Source organism: Elephas maximus, chromosome 1 (assembly GCF_024166365.1).
Source record: "Elephas maximus indicus isolate mEleMax1 chromosome 1, mEleMax1 primary haplotype, whole genome shotgun sequence".
Taxonomy (NCBI): Eukaryota; Metazoa; Chordata; class Mammalia; order Proboscidea; family Elephantidae; genus Elephas; species Elephas maximus.
Genome location: NC_064819.1, coordinates 34,540,905 through 34,550,565, shown reverse-complemented (window position 1 = coordinate 34,550,565; position 9,661 = coordinate 34,540,905). Strand labels below are relative to the sequence as shown.

At 40.0% G+C, this 9,661-nt stretch overlaps 1 long non-coding RNA gene across 1 annotated transcript in view; it reads right to left on the bottom strand.

Moving 5' to 3' along the window:
* Positions 1–455: 455 nt before the first annotated feature.
* LOC126074969 (uncharacterized) overlaps positions 456–9,661 on the bottom strand; it is a 29,357-nt gene continuing 20,151 nt past the window's right edge. The window contains exons 2-4 of the long non-coding RNA XR_007517088.1: positions 3,079–3,191; positions 1,886–2,009; positions 456–540 (exon numbers count right to left, since the gene is read on the bottom strand). This is a non-coding gene — a long non-coding RNA (uncharacterized LOC126074969). The remainder of the gene's footprint in view (positions 541–1,885; positions 2,010–3,078; positions 3,192–9,661) is intronic.

Here is a 9,661-nt window from a genome sequence, read left to right as displayed (position 1 = left end):
GTGGAGGCTGGCAAGTCCCAAATCTGTGGGTCAGACTGAAGGCTGAAGGCTTCTCCTGACTCACGTGGTTGCAGGGAGTGATGAATCCAAACCAGGTTAGACAGGAGGCTGGTGTCTCAAGTCCCAAGCAAGAAGTGATCAGAGGATGACGAGTATGATGCAGGATCCAGAGTGAGAGTGAGCTTTGCTGGAACATCCATTTATATGCTAGAGGCAGGCCACGTCCCCAAGGAAACCCCCTTTCAACTTATCGGCTGCTCATAGCAGATCTCATCATGGAAGTGATTACATTATATCAGATCTCATCGTGGTAACTTTGCCATTTTGAAGAAAAATATTCTTTCTCTCAAAGTAGAAAGTTTGAGATAGAACCTTTAAGGAAGGATATATAATTCCATTATCAGTGAGTGTATGTGATGACATTGTTGTGCTCCTATGTCTAGAATTTGGTTTTATTTTTCTCTTTTATACATCTTCATGTAAATGACTGCTTACTGGTTTACCGAAACAGTTCAGTCACTAAAATGGAGACTATGATATCTGGAAAAACAGAAAAAGCAAATCCCTTGAGAAAAATAAAATACAATAGTTTAAACATAATTATAAATTATTTAACTATGAATTTTAGAGTTATTCAACTGTAGACTCACTTATCTTTCATTTCTAATGTATTGACAAAGTCCCAGATCACCAGCGATTATGGCCATTTTTCTATCCAGTTTCTCATCCTGATCCTGCAACTAGTTCTTCTCTTCTTATCATTAACTTATGTCTTATTCAAAATTCAAGGTATCCAACCAGTACCTCTGAACAGCTACCTCATGCCAAGCACTGTGCTGTCCTCCTCTGAATCATATTCTTTTATTGTTCCTTGAGTGTGTTCATCTACAATTGTGTTCATGCCAGACTCATCAATTCTTTGTGTCATTATTGAAATAACAGCTATAGACAATTCTCTGTCTCTTTTGGAAAATACTCTAGGTCTAGGTAGTAAATATAAATGTAGGGCTTTTTGCTTGTTTATCTGTAAAAGCACAGCAGTAGCTGTTATATATTTTTGCCATTCCTCTCATTAATACTGTCCTCTCCTTGCTCCACCTGGCTCACCCCATCTGCTTCCCTCTTCCACCCTGTACTCCTACACTCCTCATGGCATCCCTCCACATCCACTGCTATGGACAGAGTCCTGCCAGATGAGTCCAAGTGTCCTAGGCAGGGCCTTGTCATCCTGCCTCTCAAAACATCCTAGCAGGGGCTATAGCCTAACCAAGCTCTTATTCAAGGAGGCAGTGTTGTTCTATCAGGACTATTACATATGAGTTACACTTAACAGCTTTGAAATATGAAATCAATATGAGTTTTACCTTAGGATAGCAATTGATTCAAACTTTCACCTTAAAATCAAACCTTTTATAATGGCCTGAAGCCCATGGCACTAAATTGAAAACTAAGAAGGGCCAAGGAAGATAAAATCTGCAAATTTAGCAGATAAAATGGATTACCATGAAGTCATGTCAAGTGCCTATTCAATATATGTGTTACAAATTAGAAAGGAACCTATTCCAATAAACTCATGCTGAGCAAGTTGAGAATAAGGAAGAAAAATAAGGAAGGGAACATTTGATTTGAAATAAATGTTCAACTCAGAGCAGTTAGCTTGTTTCTTCTTCTTCTTTTTTTCTTTTTTTTAGGATATTTAAATCTAGATTAACAGGTCTTGAAATAACTTTGAAGACATTAACTAATCACTGCCTCCAATGATGACGCCAGTTTCAAAAAAAACCAGCGTCATTCACTGTTCTGTTCAAAAGCTATTTAATGAACATTTTATCAGTCCTTGTGTTGGACTGTGGAAATAAAATGAAGACGTAGATATGGACCCTACCTCCAGGATGCTGTATGTTTTGGGATTGTTGCTGCAGGGAAGCACAGAATGCCAGGAGAGTCCCTGGAGAAAGCGCTCAGCCAGCCCTGGGAATTTACCTGGTGTTTCCCAAAGGACAGAAACCCTGAAACATGGGAAAGAGATAAATTAATCCTATGCTAAGATCTTTGAGATTTCACACCCTTAACAATATTTCCCAGAAATTTTAATGTAGAGACGAGAGAGGTGAATAAAATAGATCGTCTTTGTCCAATATCATCCCCCTGACAAGCCCTAACCAGTTTCTTTCTCTTCCTTCAGAGGAGGGAACAAGAGAGAAAAAAGGGTAAATTAGGGGAAAAAGTAGAAGTTTGTTGAGCAGCTTTCTGAAGCAGATTATGCTCGCTTACGGGTGAGCTATGTCCTAGAACACACAAACACGTGCATACACCCCTTGTTAATAGTCAAAATTCCAGAAAATTCTGAAGCTAATCTGAAAAAAAGAGTACTGATGATAGCACTTCAGGCATCTCAAGTCTTCTCAACTCTAACTTCTCTACTTTACTTTGAACTTATTACTCAGAGTTTCTGCACTTAATAATCAATAAATCACAATTTCTGAGTCCTCTCCTTCTACATATCCCCACTGATTTTACTGAACTCACTTTTTGTGCAAATTGAACACTGAAATCTCTAGAACCTTAAAACCCAACCCACTGCTGTCAAGTCAAATTCCAACTCATAGCGACCCCAAAGGACAAAGCAGAACTGCCCCAAAGGGTTTCCAGAGCTGTAAATCTTTACAGAAGCAGACTGCCACATCTTTCTTCCACAGAGGAGCTGGTAGGTTCGAACCACTGACCCTTCAGGTAGCAGCCAAGTGCTCAGCCGCTGTGCCACCAGGGCTCCTCCAAATTCTTCCAGGCCACCTAAAGTGAGGAGGAGGCTAAAGGATGTTGTAACCACCCTCCCACCAAATACCTCAAATGTCTTATAGAAAAACCAAAATCTGTAATCTTTCTTCACAAAGATGCTATTCCTATTATTTTCCCTAAGCTTATAAATTATTAAAAGCTTACTACATGCCATACATGATTCTGGATACTATAGTTAGAGCAATGTTTTTTTTGTATTAGTCATCGTACACTAGCTGATGTAACACAAAAGCCCAAATTTCACTGGCTTTAATCTATGAAGGTTTATTTCTTACTCACATCACAGTCCGATGATGGTCAATGGATGGAGGCAGAGGTATAACGTCACACAGTTATACAGTCATTTCGAGATGCAGGTGTCTTCCCCCTCATAGCTCTGACATCCCCTAAGACTGCAAGATGAGGAAAAGAGAGAGAGGGATTACAAGGACAGTTTTATAGGCCAGGCCTAGGGGTGGGAGACCTCACTTCCACCTACATTCCATTGGCCAGAACTCTGTCACACAACTTACCCAACTGAAAGTGAGGCTGGGGAATACAGCCAAGCACCCAGGTAGAAGACAGGGTGGGTTTGGTGAGCACCTAGTTAGTCCCTGAAGCCAGTAATAAACAAAACAAATCTCCTACATTCAGGAACTTAGACTCTAGTGTGGAGAGAGAAGACAGTAAAGAAAACGCATGACATAAGGTCATGTAGTGATGAATGCTGCAAAGAGAAACAATTCAGGGTGAAGAAACACTAGAGAGAGCCAGGCAGTTCTACTGCACTTCATGGACCCCAAAATGAACATTCTTAAACATCTCTAAAATGAGGAGGCATTTTATAAAATTGTCATTCATGAATGAATTGGCATTTTTTTTCCTTCTCACCAAAACCGAACCCATTGCTGTCAAGTCGAGTACCTAAAATAACGGTGCACTTACTAAGAATGGCATATGAAATAGGATGTTTTAGGAAGAGTCAGCAGGGAAGGTCTTTCTCAGGAGATGACATGTGATCAGAGGCCTGAATGAAGAGGACCTGACCATGCGAAAATAGCTAAAGGAGGAGAGCCCTAAGCAGAGGAAACAGCAAGGGCAAAAGCTCTGAGAAGGCAGCAGGCTTGGGAGGTCCAAGGAAGAGCAGAGGCCACTGTGGCAGAGCGGTGAAGAGAAGGGAGGAAGGTGAGGCTAGAGACGCAGCTTAGGAGGTACCACAGCTGTCTTGCCACCAAGCAATTATGACCTTCAACAAATTATTTCACTTATCTGAGCCTCAGTTTCCTGAACTGTGAAGATAATGACATATACCTCACAGGGGTGTATACAGATTAAATGACACAATATAGAAAAGGCAACAGAACAAAACATGGCACAGACACCCTTCCCCGTCTTCTCCCCTAGGAGATAAGGACCAATCCTGCAATCTTTTGGTCCTGTTAGTAGTGGTAGTGGTGCTCTTATATTACCTCAAATAGGGTAATAACAATAATACATTTGGTTTCTAATATAATTTTAAGCTTCAAGTTTTAGGCATTTAATGTAAATTTTCATCTATTCATGCTGAGTCTTATTAACTAATAAGAGCAGTACTTACGATCTTCTGGGCCTTAACCTCAAAGAAAGGCTCTCCAAGAGTCATATTAGATAAAGATCAGTTCTTTCTTTTCAAAGATGAAGCACTCACTTTTTTTGCTCTTACTCTATTACAAATGAACTTTTGACAGGAGGAGGGCAGGAGGTGGGTGAGGATTGAGAAGTTACTAAATCTTGAAAAGTTTCCCCTATTTCTGTTTAAAATTAAGTGACACCATCTCCCCTGAATTCACTGTGGCACCCCAATTCAGTCTTCCCTCTTTATTTGTTGATTTTAGTTCACTATGTAAAAAATTCCCCCACATGTCTGTCAGTTTGTCGTACTGTGGGGGCTTGTGTGTTGCTGTGATGCTGGAAGCTATGCCACTGGTATTCAGATACCAGCAGGGTCACCCATGGAGGACAGGTTTCAGCTGAGTTTCAGACTAAGACAGACTAGGAAGAAGGACCCAGCAGTCTACTTCTGAAAAGCATTAGCCAGTGAAAACCTTATGAATAGCAGCAGAACATTGTTTGATACAGTGCTGCAAGATGAGCCCCCCAGGTTGGAAGGCACTCAAAACATGACCGGGGAAGAGTAGCCTCCTCAAAGTAGAGTCGACCTTAATGATGTGGATGGAGTAAAGCTTTCGGGACCTTCATTTGCTGATGTGGCACGACTCAGAATGAGAAGAAACAGCTGCAAATATCCATTAACAATTGGAACCTGGAATATACAAAGTATGAATCTAGGAAAACTGGAAATTGTCAAAAATGAAATGGAACACATAAACATCGATATCCTAGGCATTAGTGAGCTGAAAGGGACTGGTATTGGCCATTTTGAATTGGACAATCATATAGTCTACTATGCTGGGAATGACAACTTCAAGAGGAATGGTGTTGCATTCATCGTCAAGAAGAACGTTTCAAGATCCATCCTGAAGTACAACGCTGTCAGTGATAGGATAATATCCATATGCCTACAAGGAAGACCAGCTAATACGACTATTATTCAAATTTACACACCAACCACTAGGGCCAAAGATAAAGAAATAGAAGATTATTATCAGCTACTGCAGTCTGAAATTGATCAAACATGCAATCAAGATGCATTCATAATTACTATCGATTGGAATGCAAAAGTTGGAAACAAAGAAGAAGGATCAGTAGTTGGAAAATATGGCCTTGGTGATAGAAACAATGCCAGAGATAGAATGACAGAATTTTGCAAGGCCGACTTCTTCATTGCAAATACCTTCTTTCACCAACATAAACGGCGACCGTACACGTGGACCTCACCAGATGGAACACAGAGAAATCAAACTGACTACATTTGTGGAAAGAAATGATGGAAAAGCTCAATATCATCAGTCAGAACAAGGCCAGGGGCCGACTATGGAACAAACCATCAATTGCTCATATGCAAGTTCAAGCTGAAACTGAAGAAAATCAGAGCAAGTCCACGAGAGCCAAAATAGGACCTTGAGTATATCCCACCTGAATTTAGAGACCATCTCAAGAATAGATTTGACACACTGAACACTAGTGACCAAAGACTGGATGAGTTGTGGAATGACATCAAGGACGTCATCCATGAAGAAAGCAAGAGGTCACTGAAAAGACAGGAAAGAAAGAAAAGACCAAGATGGATGTCAGAGGAGACTCTGAAACTTGCTCTTGAGCATCGAGCAGCTAAAGTAAAAGGAAGAATTGATAAAGTAAAAGAACTGAACAGAAGATTTCAAAGGCCCTCTCGAGAAGACAAAATAAAGTATGATAATGACATGTGCAAAGAGCTGGAGATGGAAAACCAAAAGGGAAGAACACACTTGGCGTTTCTCAAGCTGAAAGAACTGGAGAAAAAATTCAAGCCTTGAGTTGCAATAGTGAAGGATTCCATAGGGAAAATATTAAATGACACAGGAAGCATCAAAAGAAGATGGAAGGGATACACAGAGTCATTATACCAAAAAGAATTAGTCAATATTCAACCATTTCAAGAGGTGGCATATGATCAGGAACCAATGGTACTGAAGGAAGAAGTCCAAGCTGCTCTGAAGGCATTGGCAAAAAACAAGGCTCCAGGAATTGATGGAATATCAATTGAGATGTTGCAACAAACAGATGCAGCGCTGGAGGTGTTCACTCGTCTATGCCAAGAAATATGGAAGACAGCTTCCTGGCCAACTGATTGGAAAAGATCCATATTTATGTCTATTCCCAAGTGATCCAACTGAATGTGGAAATTATAGAACAATATCATTCCAACCGAATGTGGAAATTATAGAACAATATCATTACTATCACACGCAAGCAAAATTCTGCTGAAGATCATTCAAAAACGGCTGCAGCAGTATATCGACAGAGAACTGCCAGAAATTCAGGCCGGTTTCAGAAGAGGATGTAGAACCAGGGATATCATTGCTGTTGTCAGATGGATCCTGGCTGAAAGCAGAGAATACCAGAAGGAAGTTTACCTGTGTTTTATTGATTATGCAAAGGCATTTGACTTTGTGGATCAATACAAACTATGGATAACACTCCAAAGAATGGGAATTCCAGAACCCGTAATTGTGCTCATGAGGAACCTTTACATAGATCAAGAGGCAGTTGTTCGGACAGAACAAGGGGATACTGATCGGTTTAAAGGCAGGAAAGGTGTGCATCAGGGTTGTATTCTTTCACCATACCTATTTAATCCGTATGCTGAACAAATAGTATGAGAAGCTGGACTATATGAAGAAGAATGGGGCATCAAGATTGGATGACAACTCATTAACAACCTGCGTTATGCAGATGACACAACCTTGCTTGCTGAAAGTGAAGAGGACTTGAAGCACTTACTAATGAAGATCAAAGACCACAGCCTTCAGTATGGATTACACTTCAACATAAAGAAAACAAAAATCCTCACAACTGGGCCAATGAGCAACATCATGATAAATGGAGAAAAGATTGAAGTTGTCAAGGATTTCATTTTACTTGGATCCACAATCAACAGCCATGGATGCAGCAGTCAAGAAATCAAAAGATGCATTGCACTGGGGAAATCTGCTGCAAAGGACCTCTTCAAAGTGTTGAAGAGCAAAGATGTCACCTTGAAGACTAAGGTGCGCCTGACCCAAGCCATGGTATTTTCAATCACATCATATGCATGTGAAAGCTGGACAATGAATAAGGAAGACCGAAGAAGAGTTGATGCCTTTGAATTGTGGTGTTGGCAAAGAATATTGAATATACCGTGGACTGCCAAAAGAACGAATAAATCTGTCTTGGAAGAAGTGCGGCCAGAATGCTCCTTAGAGACAAGGATGGCGAGACTGCGTCTTATGTACTTTCGACTCGTTGTCAGGAGGGATCAGTCCCTGGAGAAGGACATCATGCTTGGCAGAGTACAGGGTCAGTGGAAAAGAGGAAGACTCTCAACGAGGTGGATTGACACAGTGGCTGTGACAATGCGCTCAAGCATAACAATGATTGTAAGGATGGCACAGGTCCAGGCAGTGTTTCATTCTGTTGTGCATAGGGTCGCTCTGAGTCGGAACCAACTCAATGGCACCTAACAACTAACAACAATATAAAAAATTGGTACTAAATCCAATTTTCTCAGCAAACATACTATTAACCAAATAAAACTGAAAACTTGGGCCAGTAACCAGTGTAGTTAAATGAATTTGCAACATTTTTCTCAGAGATGCTCAGGCCCAGTTCACACTTCAGACTTGCCTTGGTTACTTAATTTCCAGGGCTACAAAGTTTTTATGCATTCTAAAGGCATAACATGAACACTAAGAACTAAGAACTATACAACTTACTACTTAAAAAAAAAAAAAACCATCCTTTCTAGTTAAGATGCCTACAAAAGTACTCTGTGTATATTCATTAATTCCATTATTCATTACAAACATATACTGAGTGCCTCGTGTGTGAAAGGATACAAATATGAAAACAGGGCTACTACCTTCAAGAAAATGGTGCCCCGGCCTCCATTTAGGAGTCCCTGGGTGGCACAAATGGTTAGGCACTAATAACTGAAAGGTTGGCCATTCGAATCCACCCATAGCTGCCTCAGGAGAAAGGCCTGGCAATCTACATCCAAAAGATCACATCCACTGAAAACCACTGTATGGACTCGTTCTACTCTGAAACACTTGGGGTCACCATAATCAGAATCAACTTAATGGCAACTGGCTTAGTTTTTGGTTTTTAGCACCCACTTACCAAAAATTTATTGTCCTAAGAATTTAGGAGTATAATAGTTGAATAAAGCATAATAGCTGATCCCAAATAGCTGTTAATAGGGGAACAATTAAGTAGATAATTAGAAGCCAGTAGTGTTTATACAGAACAGATACATAAACGAAGCATGGAGAAAGACGGATTACTAAGATAATGCATGGTAAGCTGGCTTTTTGCTCTATAATTAGAAGTGTTTGGAATATTAGAGAAACTGTTTTTAAATTTGTAATCCTAACTATAAGGGAAACTTTAACTAAAATAAAATTACAAGAGTGAAACAATTTTATATGCCTTTATTTTGTACTCTCCTATGAACGAGATGATTACACTGTGGACAGACCTTCCCCAACCCCACTGGAAGCAGGAAATAAGAATGTTGCAGTGGTCAGAGGCTTTGAGTCAGGAAGCCTGGGGCCCTACCCTGACTCAGCCAGGTTTAATCACTGTGTGTTCTCAGGCAAGTTGTATGACACTTTAATTTCTGAACCTATAAAACAAGTGAATTGGGCTAAGTGATGTCCAAGGTCCATTCTATTTCCAGTATTTTCTGACTCTCAGGTGCTAATGGGTTATCTCAATGCTGAAGAGGGGTTAGCTCCAAAACAACATCGTGGTTTTTTCCAGTTGTGACAAAAGATGAAGGCATGCACATTTCTACACATAAATGGTCTCATAAGCTTATTCACCTGATTAAAGAGTCCTGAAATTTTCCTAAGTACTCTGCTTTGCTCAGGTGCCTATTAAAAAAGACCTGTTGGGTAATGCAGGAATCCGTGCATATGGTAAGTCTTTAGAATAAATTATGTATTAGAAAAAAAATTTCCATTCATTCTATGAGCACAGGCCAAAACATCAAACTCAAGTTCAACAACATTACCACCTTCAGGCATGACTGACCACAAGTCATGAGTAACTGATTTTTATACGAATCAATTTGGACCTCAGAATGAAAGAACTTTTGATTGATTGTTCCCACAATTCAGAGTGTTTAAGATTTACTTTCCAAGTGATTATATATTGAATTTATATTCTGGTGGAGGTTCAGATTTATATCTGACAAAGACAT